General features: G+C 45.7%; 1 non-coding gene across 1 annotated transcript; it reads left to right on the top strand.

Moving 5' to 3' along the window:
• Positions 1-9,267: 9,267 nt before the first annotated feature.
• TRNAL-CAG (transfer RNA leucine (anticodon CAG)) lies at positions 9,268-9,350 on the top strand. Its single transcript has one exon. It is a non-coding gene; the product is annotated as a tRNA-Leu (tRNA).
• Positions 9,351-9,902: the final 552 nt, after the last annotated feature.

Here is a 9,902-nt window from a genome sequence, read left to right as displayed (position 1 = left end):
CTGGCACTTTTACCAGATACCAGCAAACTTGTAATGAGTCCTAAAGTTACCTAAGGGCTCCATATAAAGATTAAAAAGAGTTGGAGAGAAAATCGCCCCCTGCGGTACTTCAAACGATGCAATGTTGGGAGATCACTGTTCTTGTCTATTCGCTTTATGAGACTAACACTGACTGGTCTGTGAACCAGCCACTCAAATCTCCATTGCACCCTCTCAGTGAAACCAGGCAAGCATGTCTCTCTCACAAAAGCTGTCCCCAGGGATTCCCATCTCCACCTGGTCTTGCTCACAGTTCTCATCCGACGACATGTCTCTCGTCCACTCACTTTAGGAGACAGACACTGATTGGTGTGTCACCCACCTCCCTGAATATCAGCTGCACCCTCCTAGCAAAATCAGGCAAGTGTATCTCTCCCACAAGCTGCCCTCAGGGTTTACCAGCGCTCCCTCCCAGATGTGCCTCGTGCATGTGCCTTGTCCACTCACTTTAACCCCTTAAGTGCTGAGGACGAGGTATCTCATCCTCAGCACATTTTCAGTGCTGAGGATGAGATACTTCGTCCTTTTTAGCACTTACCTTTGGGGTTTTGGGGTGCAGATGCCCCCCCCTGTTGCATCTCCCCTCTCCCCGATCCCCAGTCAGTGAAGGGGAGGACTTCCTCTTCCGTGCCTGGGGGATGGGGGTGGGTGTCTGTGATGACGTTGACACACGCTACGCACGCTGACGTCATCAGGAATTGATATTAACATGCTGAAGCCTAATGGCTTCAACATGTAAATATAGAAGACACGTTTTTTTTGTCCGCTCTGGAATTTTCTGCCTAATTGCATGGGGGAGGGCTTGTTGGAAAGGGGAGAGCCTCTTCTTTCCAACAAGCCCTCCCACAAGTAGATTGCAGGTCGAGGATCGTTCGATCCTCGAGCAATCCCACTGGACCACCAGGCACCAATGAAAAAGTGACCCGCAGTTGCAAATGGCAATTCATTCCTTTTGTGACACTGTTTGAATGATACCCAAGGGGGAGTTTTTTGGTAATGTGTGATGCAAATTGTGCACACTAAAGAATATTTATTCAGCAGCACTGGTCAAAACTACTAGCCACAGAGTGAATTAACTCATCAAACTGGCCCAAATTGCCTGAAAAAGTGGCCCACTTCGACCAAAGAAAATGGCCCACACCAGCATTTTGTGTTTGTGGTTCGGCCATGGGCCTATTGCACTATAGACAAACCTGAGCCTGTTGGGATCTGTGTGCTGGAGGTCCTTGGAAGTGTAATCCATAAGCATAATCTTTTCTTTAATTTTCTCTCTGGCATCAATAATTTTTGCTTCAAATGCAGTTTGAACTGCTATGGAGTCTTGAGTTGTAGGCAGAAAGGGGGTTTGAAATGCCTGAGGTTTTTCAAGCAGTCCAAGTGTCTCAAAGAGTTTTCTTGAGCTGTGAGCTGCATGTTTTATTTCAAGATTGTAATAGTTCTTTTTGTATCTCTGATTTTGTCTTTACACATTTTGTCTGCCTTTTTGTTTTCTTCCGTTTGGTGTTTAGCCAGAGTACTTTTAGATTTCCTTTTTCTCTTTTTAAACCACTCAAATCAGGGGAAACCATTTTTGATGTCGGGGGTTGTCTCTGACTAGTCTGGTTCTAATCATCAGAGCTATCTTTTCTAGCATATCAGTTAGGTTGTTAGCATATGAGCCGACTAAGTGTTAAGCTGGGTCCGAGTTCAATAATATAATGGTCGGACCAAATGCATAGATTTGTCTGGCGGATTTTAGCTACCAGATTCTTAGTGGTAACCCAGTCAAGAATGTGTTTTTTGTCTGACGTGGGTTTGTTGTTTATGACTTGGAAATGTATGTTGTTCAAGGCTCTCTCGAGTTCGATGGCTTCCCTGCCCGATTTGTCACCCTTCCAACGATTCATGTCGCCAAGAAAAAGTGCTGCACGGTTCGGGTCCTCCAAAGAAATGAGGGTTTAAGTGATATCTTCATTAAAATTAGGCATTATCGATGGTGGGCAGTAAATCAAGACTAGATTTAAATAGTTATTAGGATTAGGATTCATTTTGGCGAGAAGAATTCCACAATCCTGACAAGAAATAGGAGATACAAACAGTCTGAGGTTGCTCTTTGGCAATTATTGCTAGGCCACCTCCAAGCTCTATTCCCTATTTTTACAGAGAATGGAATAGCCTGGAGGTACTTCTAGGCTAATCGCAGGGCCACTGGTAACCCCAATCCATGTTTCAGTTAGACACAGGATATCAATGTGTTTATCCTCTATTAGTTCATGATTGTCACTGGCATGGTTGTTCAGGGATCTGGTGTTTAGGAGTGCTCTTTGCTAAGTAGCTCCTGGCTGCATTCGAGGGTGAGTATAGCCTTCATTGTTGTTATCTTGCATCTGGGATCCTAGATAAGACGTGCTCTCAGGACTAACCAATGATGCACTCATCTCATGCGTGCTGCCAGTGCTAGTGGTATGATCGGTTGGAAGACTAGGACCGGATTCAGTGGCATTGATGGTGGTGTTTTAGAACTGTCTGGGTGTGGAGCGGTTTTCCTGAGATAGAGTTGGCGCTGTAGAGAAATATGGGTAGGAGAAACGGGTAGCTCCTGTAGGGTTGGGCTTATTGAAGTAAGGACTTGGGATAGATGCATATAGTTCCCTTTTCAAAGGTGGCAGCGTTCTGTGAAGGTAGACATTTTGGGGAGGGTGGGCTAGAATGTTTTTTGTGTCTGTCTGTTGTTATGGTGTTTTCCTATTGAGAGAGGAAGCCAGGTTAACATATTTTCTTAAACTTATGGCCCGTCACACCAAAACCACCCTTGAAACACAATAAGCATATGATGATTGTTTCATCTCTCGCAACCAATCTGTAATGTAAACCCTTTGTGAAATGTCATTCCTGCTACTGCAATATTCAATTACACTAGAAACATTAATGAGGCCCAGTTGGAATAATGCTGCCATTGGCCCCACACATGATCTGAATAAATAACCCGTCATCAGGTTCCTTTATGGCAGAAGAGTTTCTGCGTACATGATCTTGTTACTTTCAATCATTTATTGCAGCCTGGATTAATACATATGGCTTGTTATGATTTGACAGCCACTTGCTGCTACTTACACCTCTACATTTGATATTAGTGCAACTCACTCTCTCTCCACTTTTACACCACAGTTCTCGAAAGAACAAACTTTCTAACTAACAAACAAGCTCTCTTTCACCCACCATGTAACCCACCCACCCTACCTGACATCCTACCACCTGCGACCGCCACCCAACCTACTTTTGACTCCTTCAGTCCAATATCAACTGACCAATTTCTCAAACTCATCTCTGGCCGCAAAACATCCGGCTCCCCGCTGGACCCCTGCCCAGCCACAACCCTCAAAGAAATGTTCACATCTACCTGTGCTGGAGAATACGCAAGAACCATCATAAACAACTCCCTCTCCTCAGAAAGTTTGCCTGATGCGTTCAAAACTGCTCATGTCAAGCCTCTTCTAAAAAAAACCTTCCCTCGACCCTCTCGAGCCCAATAACTACCGCCCTGTCTCAAACACCAGGTTCCTTGCCAAACTCATTGACCGAACCGCCTACTCCCAACTAAATGCCTTTGTCGAAGCCAACAATCGCCTAGACCCCGCTCAATCCGGTTTCAGAGCCCGACACGGAACCGAAGCCACCCTAACGTCAATCTGGGATGACCTTAAAAACACAGCAGATTCTGCTGGATGCACAGCACTAATCCTTCTTGACCTATCCGCCGCCTTTGACACAATCAACCACTCAATCCTCCTTGACCGCCTCCACTCCATGGGAATCAGTGGAAATGCTCTCAAATGGATAGCATCCTTCCTCCATAATAGGAACCAAATAAACCCTACTCCCAGTCTATGCCTCCCACGCCCGACCAGTCAACACTGGAGTTCCACAAGGAGCATGCCTATAAGCCCTCCTGTTTAACCTCTATATGGCCACCCTCCCACGAATAATCCGCTCGCACAACATCCTGTGCTACAACTATGCCGATGACACACAACTAATCCTAAAACTTCTAAATTCAAATCCCAACTGCCAACCCAACTTCGCTTCCTGCCTCCTCGACATAGATCACTGGATGACCTCAAACCACCTCTTGCTAAACCCCTCCAAAATTGAAATCATGGTATGTGGCAATACTGAACTTCTTCCGCACCCGCTAACCTGGCTATCTGCCATGGGCAATTCGCCAACACCCGCCAATTCAGTAAAAAACCTTGGATGCACCATAGACTCAGACCTAACCCTCTCGCTCCAAGTCAACAATGTCTCCAAGTCCTGCCACTACCATCTAAAAACCCTTAGGCGCATTTTTACATACCTCTCCTTTCGCTAACAGACTCTCCGCGGTCCAAACAATTGTTATGTCAAGACTGGACTATGCCAACCCCCTCTATGTCAGAGTCCACGGGTACTAACTGATTAAACTACAAAGAGCACAAAACGCCTCAGCCAAACTGCTGCTAGCACTTGGCCCAAGAGATCACATCTCGCCAGCCCTCAAAGCTCTGCACTGGCTGCCAGTTGCCCGAAGGGTGACTTTCAAAACCTTATGCAGCTCTCACCAAGCAATACATAAAACCTGACCTCAATATCTTCAAGACAAACTAAAACCCTATCATCCTCCTCGTACTCTAAGATGAAGCTCTGCCGGCCTCCTAGTCATACCAAAAACCAACTCAGTCAGGTTAGGTGGATCATCATTCTCAGCCCTGGCCCCAACTCTGTAGAACGCACTTCCACCCCACATCCGACTCACCGAGGACCACATGTATTTCCGTAAATTACTGAAAACATGGCTCTTCCTCTATAATCGACTCAAACTGGACAACAGCAGTTCAATGACCTTAGCCCAAAACTGCTATATCTTAAATAACTATCCAGCATCAAGATCGGAGCGAGAAATCGAAAACTAATAACCGCTAATGTAAATTAAAACGGATAAACTGAATAGAACGAGTGAAGTGGATGAAAGGAATACATTGTATGTAAGCAGTGAAGTGGTTGAAATTAACGAAATGGATGACATAAACGAAACAGATGAGAGGAGCAAAGTTGATGAGAGGATTAAAAGGATGAGTATATGATATGGATGGAGTGCATATAACGGATAGATGGCATGGAATCTCAGAGTGCATGGAATGATCATAACAAATCATTGTTGAACAACTGAATCAAGTGTATGAGATGGATGTAGTGTATGGGACGGATGGAGTACAGGGGACGGATGGAGTGCGTGCGACGAATGACGTAGATAGAACGCATAAAGTGGGTAGAACGGATGAAGTGGGTGGAACGGATGAAGAGTGTAGAGCGGATGAAGAGGGTAGAGCGGATGAAGAGTGTGGAGCGGATGAAGAGAGTGGAGCGGATGAAGAGTGCAGAGCGGATGAAGAGTGCGGAGCGGAGGAAGAGTGTGGGGCGGATGGAGAGTGCGGAGCGGTGGAAGAGTGTGGAGCGGTGGAAGAGTGTGGAGCGGTGGAAGAGTGTGGTGCGGGCATAGAGTGTGGTGCGGGCATAGAGTGTGGTGCGGGCATAGAGTGTGTAGTGGGCGTAGAGTGTGTAGCGGGCGTAGAGTGTGTAGCGGTGGAATAGTGTGGAGCGGGCATAGAGTGTGGAGCAGGCGTAGAGTGTGGAGCGGACAGATGATGTATGTGATGGAATGGGTGATGTTGGTTGAAGGAACGGGAGATGTAGCTGGAAGGAACGAGTGATGTAGGTGGAAGGAACGAGTAATGTAGGTGGAAGGAACGAGTGATGTAGGTGGAAGGAACGGCTCAAGTATGATGAATGGAACGGATGTAGAGTGTGGAGCGAGTGTAGATTGCGGAGCGAACAGGTGATATATAAGGATGGAAGAGGTGAAGTAGGTGGAAGGAACGGGTGATGTATGTGGACGGAACGGGTCAAGTATGTTGAATGGAACGGGTGAAATAAGTGGATGGAACGGGTGAATATGTGGATTGAACGGGTAAAGTATGTTGATTGAACGGGTGAAGTGGATGGAACAAATTAAGTATGTGCTTGGAATGGAGAAGTATGGGGTTGGAACGGGTGAAGTATGTGAGTGGAACGGATGAACAGGGTGGATCTGATGAAGTGGGTGGAACGGATGAAGTGTGTGGATGGAAAGGATGAAGTATGTGTATGGATCGGGTGAAATGGGTGGCTGGAATCAGGGGAAATGAGTGATTGGAACAGGTGAAGTATGTGGAAGGAACAAATGAAGTAGATAGATGGAATGGCAAACGTGGGTGTATGGAATGGGTGAAGTATAAGGATGGAAAGGGTGAAGTATATGGATGGTACAGGTGAAGTATTTGGATGGAACGGGTGAAGCATGTGAACGGAACGGGTGAAGTATGTAGATGGATGGAACGGGTCAAGTATGTGGATGGAACAGGCCAAATATATGGATGGAACGGGTCAAGTATGTGGATGGAACGGGTCAAGTTTTGTGGACGGAACGGGTCAAGTATGTGGATGGAACGGGTCAAGTGGACGGATGGAACGGATGAAGTGGTTGGCTGGAACCGGTGAAGTATGTGGAAGAATGGTTGAAATATGAGGATTAACCGAGGAAATGGATGAATGGAACAGGTGAAGTATGTGGATGGAATGGGTGAAGCATGTGGATGGAACGGGTGAAGCATGTGGATGGAACGGGTGGAGTCTGTGGATGGAACAGGTGAAGTACGTGGATGGAACGGGTGAAGTATGTGGATGGATCGGGTGAAGTATGTGGATGGAACGGGTGAAGCATGTGGATGGAACCGGGAAGTATGCGGGTGGAACGGATGAACTGGGTGGAGTGGGTGGAACCGGTGGAGTAGGTGGAACAGGTGAAGTGGATGAAATGAATGAAGTGTGTGGATGAAACGGGTGAAGTGGGTATAATGGTCGGAATGCATGGAACGGTCAGTGTACTTTGAACGGTTGGAATGCATGGAAATATTGGAGTTTGCTCAATCTCAAGCACCTATGGTGAACCACCATATCTCACCTCCACGCTTACTCTCTTCCTTACACCACGGCTCAAATAGAACACAGCAGTACTATGTCACCATTCGGTATGGCTATTCTCATACCATCACTTGCCTCATACTCCCCATCATCCTAACTAAACACAGCTGGTTACACACCCTCCAGCCTAGGCGTTCTCCTCAGGCCTAACTCAGCCAGAATCGGTCTGGATAACAACCTGCCAGAACTAACACATACTCCTGATTTCCCAACCATGACACCTACCGCTAAGAAGCAGCTCTCACACGAATGCCACACCGGCTGCACACATATAAGGTGCTCACACGCACCTTATGACTCTCTCTAGTGACTTGAACTTCGGTTCCCCAGGGCGTTCAACCTAACAGTGCCTTGAGATCATACCAATGGTACATAAGGCACTATATAAATGCAAAATAACATAACATAACATAACATTTAAAGAGTGATCGATTTGGTGCAAGCATGCCAACATAGTAGAGTTGGGAGAGTATTAGACTGAACAAGCCGTTGCCAACAAGTGAAACTTCGAGAGTTCTTATCTGATACCTTAACTTAGAAATGTGGTGTTCCGCAAGGCTCTTCGCTCTCACCGTTGCTGTTCAATCTTTACATGCAACCACTAATGAATATACTGAGGAAACATGATGTTGGATTTCAATCAAATGCTGATTAAACTGATTTTTTTTTAAACAGGGCAACTGTGAGGGATCCTTTCATAGAGTAAACCAATGTTTGGAAGAAGTGGGACTATGGATGTCACAGAACTGGCTGCAACTAAATCAAGTAAAACTGAATTGGTCCTGTTTGGACCTAAACATCTTCTTACAGACAAGTCTAAATGTCCCCCCCCACTTGCTTTATGGGCTCAATCCTAAACTATTCTCCTAAAATCAAGAACTTGGGACGCATCTGGCAAGCTAATCTTCGCTGTGAAAGCCAAATGGGAGCTAAACTACAATCCGTTTTCTTTACTCCTTATGCCTTCTGCGTCTTGCCATGCAATGTATTCCACAAACAGAACATTCCACTGTCGTGGGGACGTTAATGAATTCCTGTCTCGATTATGGTAATAGCATACCTTCCACCTTCTCAGCCATGCCTCTCCCTTCCTTCTCCTAACTCTTAGATCAAGGGTGTCTCTCGCCCGGGCGTCCGAAGCGAAGGGCAGACAAAGAAAAGGGCAATTCCTGTTTGGTGCCGGGGTTCCCTAAGTCTACCAAACATTAGCACTTGGAGGCTTGTGCTCGTACATTTGTGCAGGGAAACAAGAAGTAGCCTTGTGCTCAAGTAGTACAGCCATTGCCTAATAGCCACGGCTGAGTCTGTCCAAATGAGTATATATGCTTCATGGTTTTCAGACATGCACTGTATAGGCTTTATCACAAATTAAATGTGCAGTAGGCTTTTGTGCATTATGTGCTCAGAATGTTTGCAGGCGGAAAGCACTGTCACAGACATATTGGTCCAATATAAACATGTGTGGTCATTAATCCCAAAATGCTCTTTGGTTTATGCAAAGCAACATGTTGGTTCTAGTTGTCCCCTTCCTCTTTCTCGTGGGTGATTTCAGGCCAAGTGGAAGATGCGAGCAGGATCTTGGGGGCTATCTGAGGTAGCTGTGGAATGCACAGATTATAATGGAGAAGTTTCATAATGTGACGTCTTATAGGTGATGTCCCTGGTTTTATCATTCAGGGTGCATAATATGAGCCTCACCATGAACTTCAATGATCTCCAGGCATCTTCACTGCCTGACACCAAAGAGCTGAAAGCAGGGCAGCACATGTCTCTGATAAGTTGACACCTTTAAAGAGGTCTGTCTTTGGCATAAAGTGGCAAATCCTTTAGTTTGTGAATACTGATGCATCCTTAATTAATATTTTCATATCAGCAGCAGCCTGACCTCAAAGGTATGTGGAGAAATTCTAGATAAAGCAATGGAGGGAGTGTGTGAGTAGCTGCAGATTATTACAAGACAAGTGCATTTGCCTCTGCGTGGCAGAACAAAGAAAATCAGCCAGCAGGGAACAGACACCCCAACTCACCACTTAAAAAAGTAATTATGTTTTCTTAGTTATTGGGGGCCGACTTAACACTCCTACATTTGCCAAGAGGAGGGGGCACATTTCAAGTAATAAAATTAACAGGACCTGACAAATACAGAAAGTGTGCATAACCTCCTGAAGATGTTTTGCGAACTTTATTTCGACTGTCAGGATGGCCGAGTGGTCTAAGGCGCTGCGTTCAGGTCGCAGTCTCCTCTGGAGGCGTGGGTTCGAATCCCACTTCTGACATACACTTTGTTACAATTATTTTGTTTCTAGCACATTCCTTACACTTACCCAATGAGATAAGACCCAAAAGTACATCTTCACTAAATCCCATTTAGACAAGGGAGGCCTTTCACTTTCTGTCATTTCAAACGTGCTATCCTTAAAATACGATTTATCATCACGTTCATAGAATGTTAAATGTCTTAAGACCTTTAACTTTTACAACATTCTAGTTCTACTGCCGGTGTGAAGTGATGTATTGTTTATATTAGTGTCACCAGAAGGATGTCTCCCACTCTTTTTAGGTGTATGTATCTTCTAGCTAGTAGGCGCAGTGCACATTATTGTCAAAAGGGTCATGAGGGTCATGGTGAGACGCATGCATCGAACTGCAGTTCATGCTATCGCCAGCAGGTGGATAAGGCAGTTTAAGAGTACATACCATGTGTGATATGCAAACAAGCACCTTTCTCATCCGCATTCCGGATGCATGGTCCTGGCTCCTTCCTTTATCCCCTCATACAGCGAGGCATGTTGATGTCTCCTCCCCGTCTCGCCTTCATAAAGGGTTGC

Source organism: Ambystoma mexicanum (assembly GCF_040938575.1).
Source record: "Ambystoma mexicanum isolate Mex_15411 chromosome 12 unlocalized genomic scaffold, UKY_AmexF1_1 Mex_chr12_unloc.2, whole genome shotgun sequence".
Taxonomy (NCBI): Eukaryota; Metazoa; Chordata; class Amphibia; order Caudata; family Ambystomatidae; genus Ambystoma; species Ambystoma mexicanum.
Note: the sequence above shows the minus strand (reverse complement) of the source record. Positions and strands in the feature narration are given on the sequence as shown.